This window comes from Hibiscus syriacus, unplaced genomic scaffold (genome assembly GCF_006381635.1).
Source record: "Hibiscus syriacus cultivar Baekdansim isolate YM2019G1 unplaced genomic scaffold, ASM638163v2 tig00110187_pilon, whole genome shotgun sequence".
Taxonomy (NCBI): Eukaryota; Viridiplantae; Streptophyta; class Magnoliopsida; order Malvales; family Malvaceae; genus Hibiscus; species Hibiscus syriacus.
Genome location: NW_024062618.1, coordinates 1,324,641 through 1,340,976, shown reverse-complemented (window position 1 = coordinate 1,340,976; position 16,336 = coordinate 1,324,641). Strand labels below are relative to the sequence as shown.

The window sequence follows — 16,336 nt, the reverse complement described above, 5'->3', positions numbered from 1 at the left end:
TTCGCCTCCTAAAATTTTATAAGTTCATCCATACTTGAAATTTTATAAATTCGTCATTTCTAATATGAAATCATGCGTCCGTCCCTAGATATAGATGACTCGATCTAATTTGATATGTCACATTAATTTCATTGAATCGACTCACAATAAAAATTCAAAAAACATAAAATTTTGTCAGACTATTTAAAACCATAAAATAATTTTTAAATAAAAATAATATAAATTCAAAAAATCGTTCAAATATCAAAACAAAATTCAATAGTACATCATATAAAAACGAATTTAAGACTCTAATATAAAAATGATATATGACTTATATGCCCCCTAATTATATGTGTCGTACTCTACAAGCAGCACCACTGGAACTCTCATTACTAATGTCTAAATGCAAAAAATCAATTCTTTAATCTGAAATGGTATATAATTGAGTGAACTTTAAGAAAACTTAGTAATACAAAACTATCAAATGATGCTAAAGGGCAAACAGACATATGGTAAAGCATGAAATTCCTTAGTGATCTAGACATCTACATGTTCTAGTGAAGAGTTGAAATTTTATTAATTGATCCTCAAGGTAACAACTGGAAAGTTTATAGATTAGAAGAGTCAGACAGAAATAGATTACAGATACGAGTTAGAGAGCCTAGTGTGTTCTATTAGTGTAGAAAAAAGCGTACATACAATTTCAAACATTAATAATTTATTTCAGTAAAACAAATTTTTAAAACAAAGGTAAAGTTTAGTTTAAAAATCAGCTAACTCTTATTTATTAATTAATTATCTGAACAGTTCTTCCCTTTGTGTAACATAGAGAAGTTATCAACCTTCTAAGTTAATCTTGATGGAGAAGAAACCTTCACTAGTTGATTTTTCACAGTATTTGCAGTCCGGGTTTGAGATACAACTAACAAATTGATAAGTAAAATTACAACAATTACAAAAAAAATCAAACACTTCTTCCAATAATGCCCACAAGAAACAAGAACAATATTTTGGGAACATGCATTGGCATAAGGTATTCAAAGAGTAAACCCCTCAAAATAATTATTTTCGAGGAAAAGAGAACCTTCCATGGACTTATCATTGTCAATCAAATCATAGAGTGGCACAAGCATTTCCTCACCTTCTTGTTGTTGGTCTAACCCGATCCGATCAGAATATATCAATATTTTAAATAATTAAAATAATATATTTATAATAATTTCTTATATTTTAAAATATTAAAATAATGTATTTTATAACAATTTATTATATTTTTAATAATTAAATAATATCTTTTAAAACTATAAAAATAAAAATCTTATACATAGTGGAATCAAAATCATAGTAATCACCACTAATAACAAGATACAAAATTCCCTTTTGCTTTGGTTTGGTTCAAAGGCCATACCAACCATGAAATCTTATAGTATACTACGACTAATCTTTCAAATAATTGATACTATATTCGGTATAGAGATATTATTTTTCTTTTGCTTTGAGGAAAACAATTGGATGAAGAAAATACAATTCAACCAGAGATGTATGTCTCGGTCTAGAGGAAATTTATAGAACAAACCTAATTAATGTATGGCTCCATTTGATGCAATAATTCATAGCCCTACATAAATAACTAAAGTTCATCATGAGCAATGCATCCAGCAAGTGATAGAAACAATGAGAAAGAAATTGAGAAATTCTGCTATGTGATAACCTGTTTGAAGTATTGAAGATGTGCATCCATAGTCTCACTGACAGCTTCCAAAAACTCAAATCGCTGTTTTGGCTTCAACAATTGAACGAGCAGTTACTTGTAATTGTAAACCACAGTCACGCAATTACATATCTTGAACCAAATTTGAATTATCAGCAACATCAATTTAGAAATTATTTGTTTACCAATTCACTCACTAGATTAAAACGAGCCTGTTCAAATGCTGACCTCGCATTACGAAGTTCCTAGAATAACTCCAACCATGTCAATGTATGTAAGAAATATCCATCAACACGATATCTACATAGCTAAGAATGCCAGATACATGAAATTATAAACCAAATCAAGCCATTTTGCACGATACCTCTTCCAAAACATTAACAATATTACTCTTCATACTTTTCCTTAGTGAAAGAAACTTTTCACGAGCCAGCCAGATCATACAAAGATAAACAATATAATTATGAAATTGATTTTAGGCCAACTCAAAAAATATAATATCAAATTCAAGCAATGTAACCGACAAAAATAATTTAAATTCTAAAGTACCTGGTCATAAATGAGACTAGCCTTGTCAAAACGTTTGTGTGCTTTCTGCACTCATAGAAGATATTTTAAAACAAAAGGCTAAACAAATAAAAACATATATGATCCATATTAATACACAAATTATTATGAGTTGGATGAATCTATAGCAGAGCAATAAATAAATAAATAACCAATGTTTCTCTTAATAAGATTGTTTCGCATAGTAAAAGTTAATAAGGTGCCCCGTCTTTCAGCTAGTTCCAGATCCTCCCGACTTTATAGGGTAGCTTAAATCTTATTTGTAAGACATAGTGGAACAATATAATTATGTATTTGATTTTAGGCCAACTAAAAAGCTATAATATCAAATTCAAGCAATGCAAATAAAGCAAGCAAACAAACTACACTGGCAAAACAAATTTAACTTCTAAAGTACCTAGTCATAAATGAAACTAGCCTTGTCAAAACGTTTACATGCTTTCTGCACTCATAGAAGATATTTTAAAACAAAAGGCTAAACAAATAAAACAGATATGATCCAGATTAACACACAGATTATTAGAAGTTGGATGAATCTATATAAATAAATAAATAACCAATTTTCTCTTAATAAGACTGTTTCGCATAGTAAAAGTTTTCAGCTAGTTCAAGATCCTCCCAACTTTATAGGGTAGCTTAAATCTCATTTGCAAGACAGGTAGTTACCTTGTCCTCAAGTAAATCAATACTGAAAGTAATTTGTCATTTAACTCGGTTTCAACCTGGAGAGACGAGAAAACAATTCATAACTTCTAATATTATTGATTGTCATCAGGATTGGACAATAAACTGCATATAGTGTCAAAGTTCAATATAGTTATAACATTTACATTCTCACAATGTGTAGAAGTTTTAAAAATTGACATGAGGACAATTATAAAAAACTTAGTGCATTGCGATTTTAAATATACATGAAGAAAACAACCAACAAAAGATTATTTACTACTGAAACTTCTAAAAGATTATCATTTTCTTTCAGTAAGAATTCTGACAAAAGCAGTAGGAGAATCTGCCCTAAAGAAGGGGGAAAAGGTTCAATTACAGCTATAGTACCGTACCAAAATATAATCTGCATGTGATGGCAGAACAAAAGAACAAAATGAGAAAACAAGAAAAAAAAATGAAGCCAATACCACTGAAGACTGACGGTCTCTTCAAGGTACATATGTACCCACAAATGTTCAAAAAAGTGCAACATTAGGAGAGTATTGAGGGTTTTCAGTGTTATGTCTGGACTGCATTTAAATCTGACTAAGAGTTCGTTATTTGGGGTTAATATATAAGTTGACATAATTAAAGATTGGGCTATGAAAGCGAGCTGTGGAGTGGGATCGTTTCCAATGTCTTATCTAGGTTTACCAATTGGCACTAGGAAAAAATCAGAGGGGACGTGGGATCCTGTTTTTCAGAATTTTAATAAGAAACTAGCAGGTTGGAAAGCTAAATCGTTGTCGTTGGCGGGTAGACTGGTTATGGTTAAATCTGTATTATCATCCTTGCTGATCTTTTTTCTCTCTATTTTCAAGATTCCTCTCAAAGTGACTCAGAAGTTGAATTCTTTGATGGCTAACTTCCTTTGGGGTGAAGACCATGATAAGAAACGAATTCACTGGGTTAATCGGAAATCGGTCTGTCAACCTTTCGATGAGGGTGGTTTGGGAATCCTAGACTTAAGGTTGATAAATAGAGTCTTACTTGGGAAATGGGTGTGGAAATATGCTAATGAGAAAAATAGTTTATGGAAACAGTTAATCTGCTGCAAAAACAACGTTAGTACCCTGTCTCTTTCAATTTCAAATGCGGCTTCACCTTCAGATTCTTGGATTTGGAGAGGTATCCTTAGTAACTATGCGAAGAACGATCAGATTGGTGACTGTTTAAGAGACAATTCTAAGATCCAAGTGGGAAATGGTCGGTCGATTGCTTTTTGGACTGAGGTTTGGATTACTAATTTGCCTTTAAAAAATCAGTTCTCCAGAATTTTTGCGTTGTCAACAAATAAATGGGGGAAGATATAATGTTTGGGTTTGGAACATACAACTTAGAAGAAACTTGTGTGATTGGGAATTGGACCAGTGGATCGCTTTAATGTCGTTAATTGACAAGGTTTCATTGTCCTGTTCTGTAGAGGATTTTCTGGGATGGTCGGGAAAGGGGGATGGCATGTTCTCAGTCAGATCTTGCAGACAGTCGTTATATGGCAGCTCTGAAGGGAGTTTTGAATGGAAGAAGTGGGTTTGGGATGGTTTGGCCCCGCCGAGGGTTCAAACCTTTTTATGGCATATTTGTCATAAGAAGTTGGCAGTTAGAGTGGAATTGAAGAAAAGGGGGATTCCTTTAACGGATGTTCTTTGTCCTTTATGTCATTCCCAAGATGAATCTATAGCTCACTTGTTCTTATCGTGCTTGGTTGCTTCGGAATTGTGGTGTAAATTTCTAAGGTTATGGGATATCTTTACTGTTCTGCCTCATGATCCTTCTTCTATTCTTTGCTCGTGGTCGTATCTTAAATATAATTCTATTATTTGGAGGTTCATTCCGACTGTCATTTTCTGGTCAATTTGGAAGGCAAGGAATCTGGTGGTTTTTGAAAATGGAGAGTGTGACAGTTCTGTTTTGTTCTTTATCACTAGATTTAGATTAGCGAAATGGTTTTTAGCTAAACATCCTTCAGTTCAGATTCAGACAGATCTCCTAGTAGGGGATCCTACGCGGGCTAATCATTTTCACATAAGTACTAGTACTAAGAAGGTTATTGGCTGGTCTCCTCCACCATCGGATATGTTCAAACTCAATGTTGATGGGGCAGTGACTGGAGATGGGATGCAAGGTGGTATTGGGGGTGTTTTGAGTGACTCTTTCAGCAGCTCCTTAGCTTATTTCTCTTCTGCAGTAGGGTCTGGTCTTCCTATTTTGACTGAAATGAAAGCCATTAAAGAAGGATTGTTGTTTTTCTACTCTTCCGTTTGGGCTAAGAAGGGAAGACTTATTATTGAGAGTGATTGCAAATGTGCAGTGTAGTGGATTTTAAAGTTGCAACCTGCCCCTACTTTTTTCACTGATTTGGTAGAGGAAATTGAAGCTCTTGTTTCTGCTAAAGGCATCGTTCTTAGATGGATTCCTAGGAGTTGTAATGTGGAGGCTGACAGGTTAGCTAAGCAGGGGATTGGTTGAGTGTTGCAAGCTTATTGATGGACGGTTTTGTGTGTTTCCGTTGGGTTTTGTAATGGCTAAATCCTTGTAATAGTTTTGGTTGTGGTAAACAGGACTCATCCTATGATCTAGGGTTCTGCTTTGTGGATTTAGATTAAGTGTCTGTATTTGTTTTCGGTGTGTTTTGGTTATGGGTGTTGTAGGTTTCTTTGTGTTAGATGGGGGTGTTGTCCTGGTTGTTTCTTATGTATTTTATGTTGTTGAATAAATACCTAAGGCACTATTTTCATCCTTCCTATGATTATTCTTATGTATTTTATGTTGTTGAATAAATACCTAAGGCACTCTTTTCCTCCTTCCTATGATTAAGGAGGCCTTCAATTCTTATAAAAAAAAAAGTGCAACAAAAAAAATCGCACTAATTTTGAGAAATGCATACCTCCAAAAGCCATACTTGCAAAAGCAATGTACCCATCATATCCATCCCCAAGTCCTTCAGTCAAAAAAGTAAGGGGTATAAAATAATCTTCACATACATATAAAAATAATACAAATTACAACACAATAAATTTTCCATTTACCGGTTAGAAACTAAAGATTCATCAAAAATAAAAGTGACTTAAGCTGGAAAACTGAATTTACATCTCTCCAGAGAGAAATCATCTTCCTTGGGTTTTTCCAAAGATCGAAAGTGCACAACCTATCATGGAAAGGGGAAAATAAATGCTAATATTACTTTAGCTTGTGAAGTAAAAGAGATTATTAGAGCATATATGACTGGACGATTGTATCTTCCAAACCAATGTAATACTATCTATTGACGACCAATAAATAACCTCAGGTAAGAATCCAAGAAGTTTAACAGCTGATTTAACAACATAAAATATAAAGATATTATTACTCTATTCAAAACAGCAGTGGAAAGGGAACTTTACCAGCTGGCCATTAGCCCTAAGGAGAGGTGACGATGGATCAGATGAAATGAATACCAAAAATCCTAAAAAGAATCCGAATCCAAGAAGTTTAGCAGCTGATTTAACAACATAAAATCTAAAGATAATATTACTCTAGTCAGAACAGCAGTAGAAAGGGAACTTTACCAGCTGACCATTAGCTCTAAGGAGAGGTGAGGATGGATCAGATGAAAGGAATACCAAAAATCCTAAAAAGAATCCTTTTGGCTAAATAGTTCTCATGATTATTAAAATGCTACATAGACATATTGGAGAAGATTCTACTAATAATAATGTTTGATTGAGAATTATGAATTACTAAATTCATTGAGACGACTTTCAATAAAAATAACTATTTGCGACCAATAGATTAAGAAGACCAGGTGTAGATATGAATGTTTTATCCTTCCATTTATTAGAAAAAAAGAAAAAGAAAAGGATGTTTCAATGGTTTCAAATAACATAAATAATCAGAAAATAAAATTTAATAATGAAAGAAAGCTATGTATCCATCTACAGAACCAAATCACAGTAGACACTCAATTGCTAAATCAGAAGCAATAAAAATGACAATGATTTGACAGTACCTATATGTCCTTGTAAACATGCTAACATGCAAAAGCATGTAAAAGCTAACTAAAATATTTCCAAGACTATAAAGGCAAACGCAGTATCTTTAGTAGATGACCAATAGATTAAAAAGACCAGGTGTAGATATGAATGTTTTATCCTTCCATTTATTAGAAAAAAAGAAAAAGAAAAGGATGTTTCAATGGTTTCAAATAACATAAATAATCAGAAAATAAAATTTAATAATGAAAGAAAGCTATGTATCCATCTACAGAACCAAATCACGGTAGACACTCAATTGCTAAATCAGAAGCAATAAAAATGACAAAATGATTTGACAGTACCTATATGTCCTTGTAAACATGCTAACATGCTAACATGCTAACATGCAAAAGCATGTAAAAGCTAACTAAAATATTTCCAAGACTATAAAGGCAAACGCAGTATCTTTAGTAGATGAGCAACATGCATTTGGCATGGATTTATCGTGATTTTTTCAATTTCGGATGAAATGAAGATCAATAAAGAGACTAATAAAGCCATTAAAGTGAAAAGGAGGTTCATTAATCAACCCAACAGGTGAAACTTCTAGTAGTAGTTTTCTTGTATTAGTTTTTTTATAGCAATCCCCTGCATCTTTATGTGCAATATAAGCATATTGAAACTAATTATGTCCTTGTACATGATTTTTATTGTTCCTTCAAATATAAAATACAAATCCAATTGAACTTTTACTATCTTCATTCACCAAATGATTTTTTAAAGAGTAGGAAGAATAAGATGTTTTCAGATTGGGAAAACATAGAAAAAAATGGCTTATTCATCTTTTGCTTTAACATACCTACAATCCTTATCATACTTTGGCATATTTTTCCTTAAATTTTAGTCAGAAACTGGTCAAGGAATTCATTAAATGTGCCTAAAGAAATATATCAGTAAGATTCAACTTAGAAAACTAATCATCGAGGGAGAGAAAAGAAGCACTCAATGAAATACACTCCAGCCCCTGAATCTCATGATCGAAAATCTAACTACCACTCATATTTTATGACTCCAAAAATTTCAAGAAACCAGGGTCCAGACATCAGATTGGACCAAAAGAAGCATGAGTGATCTACCTACCACACATCAATCATTGCTAGCAAATGTTGAGATGGCCGACGTATTAAAAGCAGTAATATAACAGAGAAGTCAACTTTCACACTTCTCATCCAATGAAAAATGGTAGGGATAAGCTCACTGTCTAGAGAACTGTAAATATAAAGGATGAAGAAATGTACCCGACGATTATGAACATATTCCAGAAATGAAGGTACATCTGGATAGCGGTATTAATTAGTACTTTCGACAGGAAGAGACTTTTGAAAGCAAATTATGTCACCATCCACAAGCTGCCGTGAGACGAATAAAACACTTTAAACCAACCAAAAAAAACTGCTACAAATTGAAATGTAATGTATACCTGGCTGGTTTGGAAGGTAATTTTCTTATCAATTGGTTCACACATAACACTGGGCTCAAACTTAATTTCCTGGAAATTAAAGCAGAACCATTACGCCACATAAAAATGTCAAAAGTCGAGCAAAAGGTTAGAAAAAATTAATCAGACGGCAAATAATACCATGTCACAGTCAAACCAGGTACAACTTATACATTAGCTTCAATTATCAATATAACCAGTAAAAATATCTGAAACAACAAAAGGAAAAAAGAGTAAAATCCCATGAGCAGAAGACTTTCCTCCTAAAATGCAAGCATAAGAAAGAAAAATGACGGAGAACTGAAATTGCTCTACTGCAAACAGATAGTGCTAGAAGCTAACCTCAAAAAGATTGATCTCTTCATCAGGAGCATACCCTGTCATTTGTTTATAATTTGGACAAATTTTTATTGGCTTGCAAACACTTTTCACAAACAGCCTTCCAACATGGCTAATAGAACAAAAGATAACCTAAATAAGATTTCACGTAATTATCTAAAAGACAAGGGGTAATAAATAACATGAGACAATGTATCAAAGCTCTTCTTTCTCAGGATCATAGTGCTTGAAGAAAAGTTAAATATCTTCCTTTGTCTTATATGGTGGAGCTACCGGTCATAAATCCTGAACAATTATGTTAACATCAAGATGTAAATAAAAGAGAACCTCAAACATTTATCAAGGGTAAAGACACAAAACTTAAACAAAAGGTCTGGTATTAGCAAGATTCATAAGCAGAACTTGCCTAAAAAATCTAGTAAAAACAGCCAGTTTCAAACCTTGCTAACATGCCCTGTCAAGGGAAGATAAGCAATTCTACTATTTATAATTGTGAACTTAACGTCTATCCCTGACTTCTGTTTCTTCCTACTAAAACAATAGAACTTTTTGCACTCAAAAACTTTTAGAACCAAATTGGGCCTGTCTGTCGAGATCTATTAATATTAGCTTTGGGTGTTAGAATGAATATCATGAATGAAAATATCATTTGACAGCAAGTTCAAGCATCAACGAAGAAACATGTTGCTTAAAAAAAGCTAAACCAGGTTATCAGTCCAAGCTCAACTTCCAGGAACAAGGGAAGCTTATTAGATACCTCCCTTAAGGTTCCAACCTACTAGTGAGGAAGAGACACTTAGGCAAGGAGTTAGATCCTTGTTGAACTTAAAAAATAGCATATTTTTCTTATTCTGTAATTTTCAAATACAAATGGTTAAACCCAAAACTATGAAGATTAAGGGCTGAAGAAAAATCTAGAAACAAATACTCCTCAAACAAGACTTTCGAACCATTAATTAATAGTGAGAAACATTACAGATTGTGTTTCCTCCAAAGGTGCCAATGGTCAGTTCCGACGGTAGGTATAATTTTGATGTTTGGCCCACAACCAGAATTACTGGAATTGCACTGGTACACCAAATTCTCTAGCAACTTTGTTTGCACGTTGAAACATATCAGCAACAAAATCATAACATGGACAGCCAAACATAACAACAATGTATCATATAAAAAAGAAAAAGATTGAAATGAAACACCATTAAAAAAGTAGTATCCAAGAGAAAAACAGAAAAATGAGAGTACCAATTTGATAAAGAAACCAGTTTTCCAAAAGGCAAATATATATAACCATAAGCATCAATTAACACAAAGGAAAACAAAATAGTTTTCTGTTTTTCGTACCTTAAACACATTGACTTATCATGGTCCATTAAATCAAAATATATATCCTTGTCAATCTGCTCTGCAAGATAATCATCTCGTGCAACCTAGAACAGTCATATAGCTATAAGAAGTGCACTCAACAATGCTAAAATCATTATCTAAATTAATGCCTCAAGCAACAACTTTTATGATAGTGTAAAGGTGTGCCTCTACCTTATCTTTCCTTTTTTGTTCATTTTCTTCTTGTTCTTTCCTCCATCTCATCGAACATTTCATATTAGATTCTCAGAAAGGGAACTCAAATAATTCTTAAGACAACATAGACTACTCAAACTACGCTTGATATGAGCTTTCTAAGAAGCTCATTTTTCATTGCTCTTGATAAAGCAACCAAGAGCAATCATATTGAAGAACATTGTTTTCTTCAAGCCAAACTCGAAAACCATTCCATTCAGTTCGTTGATATACTCTTAGTTGACAAAGTGCTCGAAATCATATTACTGAATAGACTTTGGGACCATTGGTACCATAAAACTGACGATCAAGCCTGGTTGGGAACACCTTACCCTAAGATATCGTATACAGACCATCGTGTATGCATTTTAATATTTGGTAAATCTAGGAGTATTATTGAATCCTGGATTTGTCTGTGGTAACTATCCAATCACAAGGAAATTCCAGTAAAATTGAAACCTCAAGGATACATATAATATAAAGCTGAAAGGACAATTACAAAAAAAAAATTAAAAAAAAAAGTTGTTCAACAAAAGGTACCTCTTCCCCACCATATTGCTCCTCTAATGCCATTTCCATATCTTCTTTGGTTACTTTTCATCATCAAATTTAAACCTGAAAAACACAAATTGAATACAGTAACCATATAAAGGAAGTAATACTTTCACCACCTAGGTTCATAGGCAAACCTGACATATGTAAGCTGTGAAGACAATACCTTCAAAACAATCAGCATTGGCTAATTTAATAATCATGCAGCAACGTAAGAATTTAACAGTTGATCCTCTTCCCCAACATATTGCTCCTCTAATGCCATTTCCATATCTTCTTTGGTTACTTTTCATCATCAAATTTAAACCTGAAAAACACAAATTGAATACAGTAACCATATAAAGGAAGTAATCTTTCACCACCTAGGTTCATAGGCAAACCTGACATATGTAAGCTGTGAAGACAATACCTTCAAAACAATCAGCATTGGCTAATTTAATAATCATGCAGCAACCTAAGAATTTAACAGTTGATTCATTTTTCCAAAAACTTATTAAAAACCTATCTGACTTTTTGCTTAGAAGAACATTATGCATCAATTTGACTGAAGCAGTTGGTAAAAATTCAATGTGATTTATACTATAATACTTGACTACTACACCATAAAATCTGTCAATTGTTGATCCACCAAGAAAGACTTCAAAACATCATCAAAACTTGGCTACACATAGGCTCTGCCCATCAGGGCCACTTAAGATGCTTCAGAAGATGATCCATATCATTGATCAGAAAGAATCAGCATGATAATAATGTCCACCATGCACACCACAACTACAAACGAGGACATCGTAAACAAACTTAAAGATGAGACTATCGAACATAATTATAAGTGTAGAAATATTTGCGGCCCATAAAATTGTGCGTCAACAACTTGTCTACATAGCGATTATCAAAACATTGAAGGGAGAGAACAGAGAAGACATGATGAATGCTTATTGTTATAGGAACCTGTGAAGAGTGTAAAGATTCCAAACACTTCTACCAGCTTCTGATGATGGGTATTTTCTATCATATCGGTCAAGGTCAAGGTTCTAAGGGAACTCATAACGGTCATTAATCTATAAAATTAGTAGAAAGTTTCAGTTCAAAACAGTATGCCCTTAGTATGGTAATGATTATCTTGATCCATGATTTTTTTTAAGGAAAAAAGTAAACTATCCGTTTATTATAGTTTTCTATACCAACCGACAGGTAAGTATGAATAGTAAGGACGGTTTAAAAATAAAAATGGCATGATACCGATATCATTTCAATTTATAATAAAACCAGAATGATACCTACTACACTGGTGTGGACAACAAAACACTTACCAAAAGTAATTCATTTAAAAGTTAAAATTATAATAGAACGTGCCAACCAATTTTAGAACTCAAGATAACGATTGTCATTCGTAACATTCATTTGGGTATGGTAGAGTTAAACAAGAAGATGAACCAATGGCTTCTATACCTGTAAAAAGAAAATGATTTAAATGTATCTAAAATGTGCATTCAGCACTAATAATGGAGGCTCTTGTACTGCAAATGACTCATAGAATAAGCAGAACCACATAAATCTAAGATGTTATAACTACTAACCTTGAAGTGTCTCGCATAAAATCATATTCAAATCGTTTAAGCTGAAGTTGAAGGACTGGAGGGAAATCAATGAACAAGCCCTTCTTAGCATCCTGAAATAACACCATCCGAAGTCATTTAAATGGGAAAAGATGCGACATGTAATCAGATATGATGCCGAACACAATACCACAAAAACAATTTAATGCTTAGGTCAACTGAAACTGTTAAAGCCATTCAATACTACAAAACACAACATTTTGCTACAATGAACCACACATTTTGTTCATGCTGTTAAAATAGCTTATGCAGCTATTGTACTAATGAACACTGATCTAACTGAAAGCAAAGTTACCCCAGAATATTACCTGCAATTCATATTGCACTCTCGGCCTGCACTAACAAGCACAAAAAACATTACTGCTGTCAATTCCAAATAATAATCCTAGTCGACACAATATTTTTGGCACGTAAATCCTGCAATTGGTTGATCCCGGCAATAATAAAAATATATAGAGACAAATTAACCCATAATGATAAACACAGGCGACATCTAAGTCATAACTGCAAGGTGTAATTTCTTTGTTCGAGAAATTATCCTGAAACAAAACCTCAAATCTGACTGGTCGCGTCAACTTTGATTGTCGATGTATGCAAATTCACTGTGCGACGTGCAACAGATTTTTCATCATGAATGCCACCATGATGATGAGAACAAGAAAGCCATCATCAACCCAATAATCCAGATCCACTCTCAGAGCTATTTTGCTGACCGGAAAACTGACGGCAAGACACCTATTAATATACCAAGAAATATGTAAGCTGTGAAGACACTACCTTCAAAACAATCAGCATTGGCCAATTTGAATAATCATGCTGCAATTGAAGAATTTAACTGTTGATTCATTTTTCCAAAAACTTATTAAAAACCTATCTGAGTTTTAGCTTAGAAGAACATTATGCATCAATTTGACTAACCAGTTGATAAAAATTCAATGTGATTTACACTACAATACTTGACTACTACCACCAAATCTTTCAATTGTTGGTCCACCAAGAAAGACTTCAAAACATCATCAAAAACTGGCTACACATAGGCTCCGACCATCAGGGCCACTTGTATATATTTAGCCATTTATAAAATTTCAAAATGTGAAATTTCTGCAAAAATATTCTGTAGGTTTTCAATGAACAAGCATACAATTACGCCCTAAGATGCTAAAGAAGATGATCCATACCACTGATAAAAAAGAGTCGGTCTGATATATGCATAATAATGTTCGCCTTGCACACCGCAACTATGAACGAGGACACTGAAAAAAACTGAAAGATGGGAGAATCAGACATAATTATAAGTATAAAAAAACATAAATATTTGCAGCCCATAAAATTGTGCGTCAGCAACTTGTCTACCTAGCGATTATCAGAACATTGAAGGGAAAGAATAGAAAAGACAAGATGGATGCTTATTGCTATAGGCACCTGTCAAGCGTGTAAAGATTCTAAACACTTCCACCAGCTTCTGGTGATAGTTATTTTCTATCATATCGGTCAAGGTCAAGTTGCTAAGGAAACTAAAAATGGTCATTAATCTATAAAATTAGTGGAAAGTTTCAGTTCAAAACAATATTCCATTAAAGAAAAAAGGAAACTATTCATTTGTTATTGTTTTCTATACCAACCGACAGGCAAATATGAATAGTAAGGCAAGTATAAAAATAAAAATGTCATGATACCGATATCATTTCGATTTATAATAAAACCAGAAAGATACTGACTACACTGATTTGGACAACAACACTCTTACCAAAAGTAATTCATTTAAAAGTTGAAAGTATAACAGAACATGCAAACCAATTTTAGAAATCAAGATAATAATTATTATTCGTAACATTCATTTGTGTTTAGTATAGTTAAACAAGAAGATGAACTAATGGGTTCTATACCTAGAAAATGATTTAATGTATCTGAAATGTGCATTCAGCACTAATAATGGAGGCTCTTGGACTGCAAATGACTCATAGATTAAATAGAACCACATAAAGCTAAGATATTATAACTACTAACCTTGACCATTGTGTCTCGAATAAAATCATATTCAAATCGTTTAAGCTGAAGTTGAACGACTGGAGGAAAATCAATGAACAACACGCCCATCTTTGCATCCTGAAATAACATCATCCAAAATCAAAATGAAGTCGATTAAATGGGAAAAGATGTAACATGTAATCAGATATGATGTCGAACACAATACCAAAAAAAAAACAATTTAATGCTTAGGTCAACAGACACTGTTAGAGCCATTTAGATACTACAAACCACAACATTGGTCCTCACTCCTCGGTAATAAATTTGGTATTCATGCTCAAACAATATTTCAAAGATTTGCCTGGGACCGAAGAACTTCTTCTGTCCCAATTTCTCTCAATGCTATGGTAAACTTAGTCATAACCAGCCCTAAAGAAGGTTCAATTACAGCTATAGTACCATACCAAAATATAATCTGCATGTGATGCCAGAACAGAAGAACAAAATGAGAAAGCAAGAAAAAAGACTTTTGGACATCTTATAGAGATCAATCCAATAATGATTATAATAGGAAGAACGCCGAAGCAAATAAAAAAAATGAAGCCACTACCACTGAAGACTATAGGTCTCTTCAAGGTACATATGTACCCACCAATGTTAAGCAAGGGAAACAAAAAAAATTGGCAATAATTTTGACAAATACATACCTCCAAAAGCCACACTAATTGGGTCATTATGCAACTCCGTATACAAGATTAAATCATCATTTTTTTTGGAATCATTTTACAAACTATCTAAATCCAGAAACACTCAGTATGCTTTAATATAAACAGTACGAGTATGGACAGCAACGTAAAAGGTGATAACTTTTTTGATTGAATATTTATTATAAATTAGTTATTTACTGCCAAAGTGAACTGTGCATATCTACTCCATCCGTAGGGTAAACTTTCTGAGTCTGCAACATCCAAATACATAGACAAATGATCCACGTCGTTACCCCTTGGAAATATCAATATTCGCCTACGAAATTCAAAACCAAGAGTATTCAAAAACAAGATACAACTAACAAATTGAGACGTACAATTACAACAATTACAAAAAAATCAAACACTTCATCCAGTGATGCCCACAAGAAACAAAAACAATATTTTGGGAACTTGAATTGACGTAAGGTATTCAAAGAGTAAACCTCTCAAAATAATTATTTTCCAGGAAAAGAGTACCTTCCATGGGCTGGTCATTGTCGGTCAAATCATAGAGTGACACAAGCATTTCCTCATCTTCTTGTTGCTGGTCCGACCCGATCCGACCAGAATATATCAATATTCTAAATAATTAAAATAATATATTTTATAATAACAATATAATAATAATTTCTTATATTTTAAAATATTAAAGTAATATATTTTATAACAATTTATTATATTTTTAATTATTAAATAATATCTTTTAAAACTATAAAAATAAAAATCTTATACATAGTGGAATCAAAATCATAGTAATCACCAGTAATAACAAGATACAAAATTCCCTTTTGCTTTGGTTTGGTTCAAAGGCCATACCAACCATAAAATCTTATAGTATGCTACGACTAATCTCTCAAATAACTGATACTATATTCGGTATAGAAATATTATTTTTCTTTTGCTTTGAGGAAAACAATTGGATGAAGAAAATACAATTCAACCAGAGATGTATGTCTCGGTCTAGAGGAAATTAATATAACAAACCTAATTAATGTATGGCTCCATTTGATGCAATAATTCATAGCCCTACATAAATAACAAAAGTTCATCATGAACAATGCATCTAGCAAGTGATAGAAACAATGAGAAAGAAATTGAGAAATTCTGCCACGTGATAACCTGTTTGAAGTATTGAAGAT

The 16,336-nt window shown here is 33.0% G+C and overlaps 1 pseudogene; it reads right to left on the bottom strand.

The window, feature by feature from the left end:
- Window positions 1-6,032: 6,032 nt before the first annotated feature.
- Window positions 6,033-16,336, bottom strand: part of LOC120217356 — a 34,309-nt pseudogene continuing 24,005 nt past the window's right edge.